Source organism: Arachis hypogaea, chromosome 15 (genome assembly GCF_003086295.3).
Source record: "Arachis hypogaea cultivar Tifrunner chromosome 15, arahy.Tifrunner.gnm2.J5K5, whole genome shotgun sequence".
In the NCBI taxonomy this organism is placed as follows: domain Eukaryota; kingdom Viridiplantae; phylum Streptophyta; class Magnoliopsida; order Fabales; family Fabaceae; genus Arachis; species Arachis hypogaea.
In genome coordinates, this window is record NC_092050.1 from 70,916,106 (window position 1) to 70,926,027 (window position 9,922).

Below are 9,922 nucleotides of genomic sequence, written 5' to 3' on the forward strand. Positions count from 1 at the left end.
TATACAATAAAAGCAAGTAAACTTGTAAGAAGACAGCTCATGAAAGCAGGGAACATAGAATTCAAGCGTTGAACCCTTACAGGTAGTGTATATCACTCTAATCTCTCAAGTGTATAGGGTCAATCACTCTACTCTTCTCTAGTCATGCTTTCTAGACCTTGTTCTTCATCTAACCAATCAACAAAAATTTAATGTACCAATGCAAACATCATGAGGTCTTTTCAAGGTTGTAATGGGGCTAAGGTAAGGGTAAGGGTATATGTATATGGCTAAGTGAGCTTTATAAATTGAATCTTTAATTAACCTAAGCTTTCACCTAACATACATATACTCTATATAACTTTAGAATCATCCCTAGCTACCCATAATTCTCACTTTTTGTATAATTCCCATACTCATGTACCAAATTTTAATTTTTATCACATGTGCATTGATCTTTTATTAACTTAACATTGGAGTAATTTTGTCCCCTTATTTTTTTTATTATATAATATATATATATATATATATATATATATATATATTTTTTTTTCTTTTTCTCTTTTTTTTTGTAGAGAAATAAACATAACTTATCAATGCACATGGATTTTCTATTATTTTTCTATTTTGGTTTTTCCTGAGTAGGTTCCCAAATTCCTAATATTCAAATAAATTAGAAACATGTTACATTCCCTTATCAACCCATGTTCCCAAAGTTTCCCCACACTTATTTGCTACACAATCTCTATCTTAAGCTAACCAAAGATTCAATTGGGATAATTAATTTGTTTTTCGCTTAAGGCTAGTGATGTGGTTATAGAACAAGAGGGGATTAAAAGCTCAAGGGGCTAACAAAGGTGATGTAAAAGGTAGGCTTATTTGGGATAAGTAAGCTAATAACAAATAATGGCCTCAATCATATGCAAGCATGTAAATATACTAAATAATGGACATATAGAATGGAACAAAGCAAAGATTGCAGTTATAGAGAAGAAAACACACAAGAATAAAAATTTTATGGTTAAATAATGTAACCATATAAATAAGCTCAAATCTCACAGGTTGTGTATTCTTTGGCTCAAAAACCATGTTCCAAATACAACTTCAAACAAGTTTTAACATAAAAATTTTGGTTTTAAATTAGTGAAAATTTTCAAAAAATAGGATCTTAAGAAGAAACTTATTATTTTAACCAAGCAGTAACTAAATGCAAAAATCAAATAAACATGCAATTAAATATGCAAATGCAACAATTAACAAAGAAAATAAAATATTGGTGTTTGAGACAGGAAAATACTAACCCATGGAGATCGGTATCGACCTCCCCACACTTAAAGATTACACCGTCCTCGGTGCATGCTAAGATGTGCAAGTGGATGGGGGTTGTGGTTCCTCAGCTGGGGCTCTTTTTGTTCCTTTCCTTGCTGTTGATTTGGGAATGGCTTTCTCTTTTCCTTTCTTGGTGGCCATCCTGAAAAAGGGAAGAGAAAGTAAATTAAATTCAAAGAGATATATATAGCAAGGAAGACAACAGAAAAGGTGGTGATGGATGCACATTAATATATAACTGACATTATCACATGCTCGCGAGTACATGTGAAAATCCAACAATGGAAAATAGCTAGTGCATGTAAAGACAAGTGAATGCAAGGTGTTTATTGGCATGCCGGCAAAGGGCGTGAGTAGCATAGACCAAGCAATACTTTGTAACAAACCATCACATTTGTATTGACAATTAATTTCAATTAATACAATAGTAAAGGGAGTTTATGAAAAGCAAGCATTCAGAGTAGTAGGATAAAAGATACTGAAAAGCAGTGCACAATGCCATACGGGCATTTTCACAAACACATAGCATGCATGTTAAATAATCTAATGAAAATAATAATTGAACATGCAAGCAACCCTTTAAAAATAAATATATATAATTGTCAAATAATTCCTCTAATAATCCACAAGTAAAATATAGAAATAATGACCTAAATAAATTTCTAACACCAATGAAAATAATGCAATGAATGAAAGTATGTAAATAAACTAAAATAAAATAAAAAGAAAAATAAGAAGAATGAGAAGGGAAAGAAGATAAGAAAGGAAGAAGAAAGAAATAAGAAAAGATAAGAAAAATAAGGATTAGAGAAGAAAAGATAAGAAATTTGGCTGATCTGGATATTCTGTGCGCCGCTTGTGACGCGGACGTGTGAGTGACGCGGTCGCGTGGTGCGCAAGAAGGTCAGGTGACGCGGACGCGTAGGTCACGCGATCGCGTGGCCTGTTTTGTGCGATTGGCGCAAGTGCAGCCTCGTGGTCGCGCAACTCTCTGTTCGAAACTCTTTTTGCCAAAATTCTGGGTGACGCGATCGCGTGAGTGGCCATCATGGGGATATGACGCGGACGCGTGAGGCACGCGTTCGCGTGGTGAGGCTTGGGCTACCAGCACGAGTCCAGCCCAACTCCAGCTCAACTTTCGGCCATGTACCTGGTTGACGTCGATTTTCAGGTCACGCGGTCGCGTGGGGCACGCGATCGCGTGGGAGGCCAGTATTCCCCTGCGACGCGGACGCGTCAGCGATGCGGTCGCGTGCGGTAATTTGTGCCATTGGCACGCCTCTAGCGCTGCTCCTGCGTAACTCTCTGTGCATATTAATATTGTCTCCCATCTCCTTGCGACGCGGACGCGTCGCTGATGCGGTCGCGTCGCGTGCTCGCTTTTTTTTTTTTTTGATAATCTGAAAAAGAATGCAGAATGCAGTGTTAATATGAATGTGATGCAAAACTCCAGGTTCAATATAATAAAATAAAATAAAATTTAAAAACAAATAAAACTAAATAAAAATGAAAAATGAACGATCATACCATGGTGGGTTGTCTCCCACCTAGCACTTTTAGTTAAAGTCCTTAAGTTGGACATTCGGTGAGCTCTCTGTTATGGTGGCTTGTGTTTGAACTTATTCAGGAATCTCCACCAATGTTTGTGATTCCAATGGCCTCTGGGATCCCAAACTAAGCATGTAAAGCCCTTAAGAAGCTTCAAACAGATTCTTAGGCTCACGGGGTGACAAATGCCAGAACAGATTCCAGGATCCCAAAATTTACTTTTACACCCGTTTTTGTCGGGATCTGTATTTTTCTAGCCGGGTGATAAGTAATTTGAATTCTCACTGCAGCTACCAAACAGCTTCCTAGACCCCTTCAATTGAGCTCTACACCAACCTTTGCGTTTAAACTTAAAGCTTCCAACCATGATGAACCTTGCAGGACAATTCTTACCACTGGCCATCTTCCTCTTACTCTTAATATCACAAAGAGCTCTAAGTTGACCATCCGTCTCCAGTAGCCCATATTCAAGTGGGATTAGAAAGCTATGGGATATGAATTTTACCCACTTGAATGTTGTGAAGGATGATGGCAACTTCGGGGGAGGTATTTTTAATGAAATTGCAAGTTCCACTCCCTTGTGCTCTTCTCTGATAATTACCACCTCTTTGCAAGCTTCTTCAATTTCAACCTCTTCCTCTTGGCAGCTCTCTTCCAATTTAATCTCCTCTTCATTGCTTTCCAAGGGCATGGGAGGTTGTGCTTCTTCTTCTTGAATCTCCATCTCTTGATCAACCTCTTCCAAGTCTTCAACTATGATATGCTTTGGAGGTTGTACACCCTCCTCAGCATCAATTTCAACCGTCTCGGAAGGAGGCTCTATGACTGGACTTTCCCATGGAGGTTCTGCATCTCCTAAGTCTTCAACCACTTCTTCTTCTTCTTGAACAATGACAGCTTCTTCTACTTGTTCTAGTACGAATTCATTCTCTGTCTTGTCCACTGGGGTTTCTTGTATCTCCTTTATGCTACGCTCTTCACTAGACTGTCCACATGGGGCTGTGGCTGATCCTTGTGTATTTAAGCGTCTAGAAGCCCATTGAATTAATACTTGCCCCAGTTGTTGAACGGTTGCCTGACATCGATCCACTGTTTCCTTGAGACGATCCTTTGCCTCTTGATGCACTCGACTTTCATAAATAGGATCATAGTGCTCTTGGATTGATGGATATGGAGATGGTGAATATTGAAGTGGTGGTTCTTGTGAGTAATTGGGTTGGAATTGGGGTGGTTCTATATATGGTTCATATGACTCATAAGGTGGTTGGTATGGTGGTTGAGGGTTAGGATCATATGGAGGTGAATGGCAGAAAAGGGGCTTGTGAGTTTGGTGGTCCAAAGTTATGTTGAGGAGAGGGTTCATAGGCATATGGTGGTGGTTGTTGATAATCAAAAGAGTGCTCACCATAGCCATTGCCTTGATATGCATCACAGAATGGTTGTTGATAGTCCATTGGAGGTGGTTGTTGCCATGAGGGTTGATTAAATCCTTGTGGCTCCTCCCATCTTTGATTCTTCCAACCTTGATGCCTGTTCTCATTATAGTTTCCATTCCTAACAACAACATTGGAATCAAACTTAAAGCGAGAGGGGTGAGAATTCATAGTAGCTACTAAAAATTAAAAACAAAAATAAAAATAAATTTAAATTAAAAGGTTATTTAAATTTTTGAAAATTAAATTTTGAAATTTTGAATTTTAAATTTTTTAATTTTGAATTTTAAAATTTGAAATTTGAAAATTTTTAAATTTGAATTTTGAAAAAATTTTTAAATTTGAATTTTTAAATTTGATTTTTGAAATAAGATAAGATAAAATAAAAATTAAAAAAAAACCAATAACCTCTTAACTTAAGAAAAAGCAAAAATAAAAATAAAAATAAAAACATATAAACAAGCAAAAATAAAATATTTACAATAACCAATAATAAGGCACACGTTTACAATTCCCCGGCAACGGCGCCATTTTGACGAGAGGACTTTTGCCAGAAAAGAATGTCATAAAAACAGTCGCGTTGTAGATATAGTCTCTAAACCGACAGAAATCCCTTCGTACAAACGTTTGGTTGTCACAAGTAACAAACCCCTTTAAAATTGATAACCGAGTATTCAAACCTCGGGTAGTCTTCTCAAGGAATTGCAGGGAAGTATGTTCTTATTATTGGTTATGAAGATTGTAAATTGGGGTTTTGGAAGTAAGGAAGCAATATGTTGCACAAAAAGAATAAAATAAAATAGTAATAATAAAATAAACTCTTGGCAAGGTATGAAGAACTGGAGGTCCTATCCTAGTTATCCTTATCAATTGTGATGAGAATTGGATTCTTCCCCCACCTTATTAACCTCTAGCTATGAAGGTAAGTTAAGTGGACAAATTAATTCCAATTTTCAATCAACAATGAGTTTGATAACTCAAGAGTTACCAATGTCTCAACCAAAGCCAAAAGAGAAAAATCCAAATTATTTATATAATAAAAATGAGCAATCATAAGTCTAAAATACCTCAAGAATTATATTAAATAGAAAATTAATCTAAACATAGAGAGTCATAAACAAAATTGAGAAAAACAATAAAAGAACATTGAACCTGGGATTGAGAGTCACTCTAAAACTAAGGGAAATCCTAAATCCTAATCCTAAGAGAGAGGAGAGAACCTCTCTCTCTAAAAACTACATCTACTCCTAAAATTGTGAATTGTGAGAGCCTTCTTATGAATGAATACATTCCTCCACTTTATAGCCTCTAATCTGTGTTTTCTGGACCGAGAACTGGGTCAAAAATAGCCCAGAATTCGCTGGTTGCGAATTCATTTGCGCTGATTTCCGTCACTTGTGAGGCGGCCGCATGGATCACGCGGTTGCGTCACCTAGCATCAGGGGAACCATAGCATATTATATATCAAATCGAAGCCCCGGACGTTAGCTTTCCAACGCAACTGGAACCGCATCGTTTGGACCTCTGTAGCTAAAGTTATAGCCGTTTGAGTGCAAAGAGGTCAGGCTGGACAGCTTAGCAATTTCTCCAACTTCTTGTATTCCTTCCACTTTTGCATGCTTCCTTTTCTTCCTGTGAGCCATTCCTACCCTGTAATCTCTGAAATCACTTAACACACATATCAAGGCATTTAATGGTAATAAGAGAGGGTTAATAATAAGCAAATATAAGTCCAAAGAAGCATGTTTTCAATCAAAGCACATAATTAGGAAGGTAAATGTAAAACCATACAAATAGTATGAATAAGTGGGTAAAGAGTAGATAAAAACCACTCAATTGAGCACAAGATGAACCATAAAATAGTGGTTTATCAGTAGTGCGTATGTTGTGTGAAAATAAAGGAGTGAAAATGGGTTTATATAGGAGTGGAGAGGGGGTATGGTTCGGCCATTATGGGTGGGTTTGGGTGGGAAAGTAGTTTGAATTTGAATGGTGAGGTATGTGGGGTTTTATGAAGGATGGATGTGAGTGGTGAAGAGAATGGTGGGATTTGATAGGTGAGGGGTTTCTTGAGGAAGAGGTATTGAGGTGAATGGTGAATGGGTGAAGAGAGAGAGAGATGAGGTAGGTGGGGATCCTGTGGGGTCTACAGATCCTGAGTTGTCAAGGATTTCTCATCCCTGCACCAAGTGGCGTGCAAAACGCCCTTTTCTGCCAATCCTGGCGTTAAACGCCAGGCTGCTGCCCATTTCTGGCGTTTAACGCCAGCTTCTTGCCCATTCCTGGCGTTAAACGCCAGTATGGTGTCCATTTCTAGCGTTAAACGCCCAAAATGGTGCCAGACTGGGCGTTTAACGCCAATTCTGCTACCCTTACTGGCGTTTAAACGCCAGTAAGTTTCTCCTCCAGGGTGTTCTATTTTTCATTCTGTTTTTCCTTCTGTTTTTGCTTTTTCAATTGTTTTTGTGACTTCACATGATCATCAACCAATAGAAAACATAAAATAACAAAAGAAAATAGAAATTTAACATAGATAATTAAAGATTGGGTTGCCTCCCAACAGGCGCTTCTTTAATGTCAATAGCTTGACAGTGGGCTCTCATGGAGCCTCACAGATGTTTAGAGCAATGTTGGAACCTCCCAACACCATACTTAGAGTTTGAATGTGGGGGTTCAACACCAAACTTAAAGTTTGTTTGTGGCCTCCCAACACCAAACTTATAGTTTGACTGTGGGCGCTATGCTTGTCTCTGTATTGAGAGAAGCTCTTCATGCTTCCTCTCCATGGTTACAGAGGGATATCCTTGAGCTTTAAACACAAGGGAGTCTTTATTCACTTGAATGATCAATTCTCCTCTGTTAACATCAATCACAACTTTTGCTGTGGCCAGGAAGGGTCTGCCAAGGATGATGGATTCATCCATGCACTTCCCAGTCTCTAGGATTATGAAATCAGTAGGGATGTAATGGTCTTCTACCTTTACCAAGACATCCTCTACAAGTCCATAAGCCTGTTTCTTTGAATTGTCTGCCATCTCTTGTGAGATTCTAGTAGCTTGTACCTCAATGATCCCTAGCTTCTCCATTACAGAGAGAGGCATAAGGTTTATACTTGATCCCAGGTCACACAGAGCCTTCTCAAAGGTCATGGTGCCTATGGTACAAGGGATTAAGAATTTTCCAGGGTCTTGTCTCTTCAGAGGTAATTTCTTCCTAGTCAAGTCATCCAGTTCTTTGATGAGCAATGGAGGTTCATCCTCCCAAGTCTCAGTACCAAATAACTTGGCATTTAGCTTCATGATTGCTCCAAGGTACTTAGCAACTTGCTCTTCAGTAACATCTTCATCCTCTTCAGAGGAAGAATACTCATCAGAGCTCATGAATGGCAGGAGTAAATTCAATAGAATCTCTATGGTCTCTGTGTGAGCCTCAGATTCCCATGGTTTCTCATCAGGGAATTCCATGGAGGCTAGTGGACGTCCATTGAGGTCTTTCTCAGTGGCGATCACGGCCTCTTCCTCCTCTCCAGGTTCGGCCGTGTGGGCTATGATGATGGCCTTGCACTCTCCTTTTGGATTCTCTTCTGTATTGCTTGGAAGAGCACTAGGAGGGAGTTCAGTAACTTTCTTGCTCAGCTGACCTACTTGTGCCTCCAAATTTCTAATGGAGGACCTTGTTTCAGTCATGAAACTTTGAGTGGTTTTAATTAGATCAGAGACTATAGTTGCTAAGTCAGAGTAGCTCTGCTTAGAATCCTCTGTCTGTTGCTGAGAAGATGATGGAAAAGGCTTGCTATTGCTAAACCTGTTTCTTCCACCATTACTGTTGTTGAAACCTTGTTGAGGTCTCTGTTGATCCTTCCATGAGAGATTTGGATGATTTCTCCATGAAGGACTATAGGTGTTTCCATAGGGTTCTCCTATGTAATTCACCTCTTCCATTGCTGGGTTCTCAGGATCATAAGCTTCTTCTTTAGATGAAGCTTCTTTGGTACTGCCTGTTGCTGCTTGCATTCCAGATAGACTCTGAGAAATCATATTGACTTGCTGAGTTAATATTTTGTTCTGAGCCAATATGGCATTCAGAGTATCAATCTCAAGAACTCCTTTCTTCTGACTTGTCCCATTATTCACAGGGTTCCTTTCAGAAGTGTTCATGAGTTGGTTATTTACAACTATTTCAATGAGTTCCTGAGCTTCTGCAAGCGTCTTCTTCAGATGAAGAGATCCTCCAGCAGAGCTGTCCAATGACATCTTGGACAGTTCAGACAGACCATCATAGAAGATTCCTATGATACTCCATTCTGAAAGCATGTCAGAAGGGCACCTTCTGATCAATTGCTTGTATCTTTCCCAAGCTTCATAGAGGGATTCACCTTTCTTCTGTCTGAAGGTTTGGACTTCCACTCTAAGCTTACTCAGTTTTTTAGGTGGAAAGAACTTTGCCAAAAAGGCATTGACTAGCTTTTCCCAAGAGTTCAGGCTTTCTTTAGGTTGTGAGTCCAACCATGTCCTAGCTCTGTCTCTTACAGCAAAGGGAAAAAGCATAAGCTTGTAGACCTCGGGATCAACCCCATTGGTCTTGACAGTGTCACAGATTTGCAAGAATTCAGCTAAGAACTACTGAGGATCTTCCAATGGATGTCCATGAAACTTGCAATTCTGTTGCATTAGAGAAACTAATTGAGACTTAAGCTCAAAGTTGTTGGCTCCAATGGCAGGGATTGAGATGCTTCTCCCATAGAAGTTGGGAGTAGGTACAGTAAAGTCACCAAGCACCTTCTTTGCATTGTTGGCATTGTTGTTTTCAGCTGTCATGGCTTCTTCTTCCTTGAAAAGCTCTGTTAGGCCCTTTAGAGAGAATTGTGCTTTAGCTTCTCTTAGCTTTCTCTTTAAGGTCCTTTCAGGTTCAGGATTAGCTTGAATAAGTATGCCTTTATCTTTGCTCCTGCTCATATGAAAGAGAAGAGAACAAGAAAGTAGGGAATCCTCTATGTCACAGTATAGAGATTCCTTGAGGTGTCAGAGGAAAAGAAGAATAGAAGGAGGAGGTAGATAGAAGAGAATTCGAACTTATCAAGAGGGATACAGTTCGAATTGCACCTTGAGGAGGAGTGTTAGTCCCTTAAATAGAAGGTTGTTAGAAGAGGGGAAGAATTTTCGAAAATAAATTAAAAAGATTTTGAAATAATAAAAAATAAATTTGAAAATTTGATTAAGATTTTCGAAAATTAAGATTTTGAAATTAGAAATCAAAAAGATATGATTGAAAGTTAATTTTGAAAAAGATGTGATTGAAAAGATATGATTAAGAAGATGATGAGCGGATAATTTATACGCTTTTTGGCATTGTTTTTAGTATGTTTTTAGTATATTTTAGTTAGTTTTTATTATATTTTTATTAGTTTTTAAATAAAATTCACTTTTCTGGACTTTACTATGAGTTTGTGTGTTTTTCTGTGATTTCAGGTATTTTCTGGCTGAAATTGAGGGACCTGAGCAAAAATCTGATTCAGAGGCTGAAAAAGGACTGCAGATGCTGTTGGATTCTGACCTCCCTGCACTCGAAGTGGATTTTCTGGAGCTACAGAAGCGCCATTAGCGCCCTCTCAATTGCGTTGGAAAGTAGACATC

General features: G+C 38.5%; 1 non-coding gene across 1 annotated transcript; it reads left to right on the forward strand.

Annotated features, from left to right (window-relative positions):
* Positions 1–8,596: 8,596 nt before the first annotated feature.
* LOC112752932 (small nucleolar RNA R71) lies at positions 8,597–8,704 on the forward strand. The gene has a single exon (XR_003177341.1). It is a non-coding gene; the product is annotated as a small nucleolar RNA R71 (small nucleolar RNA).
* The last annotated feature ends 1,218 nt before the right edge of the window (positions 8,705–9,922 follow it).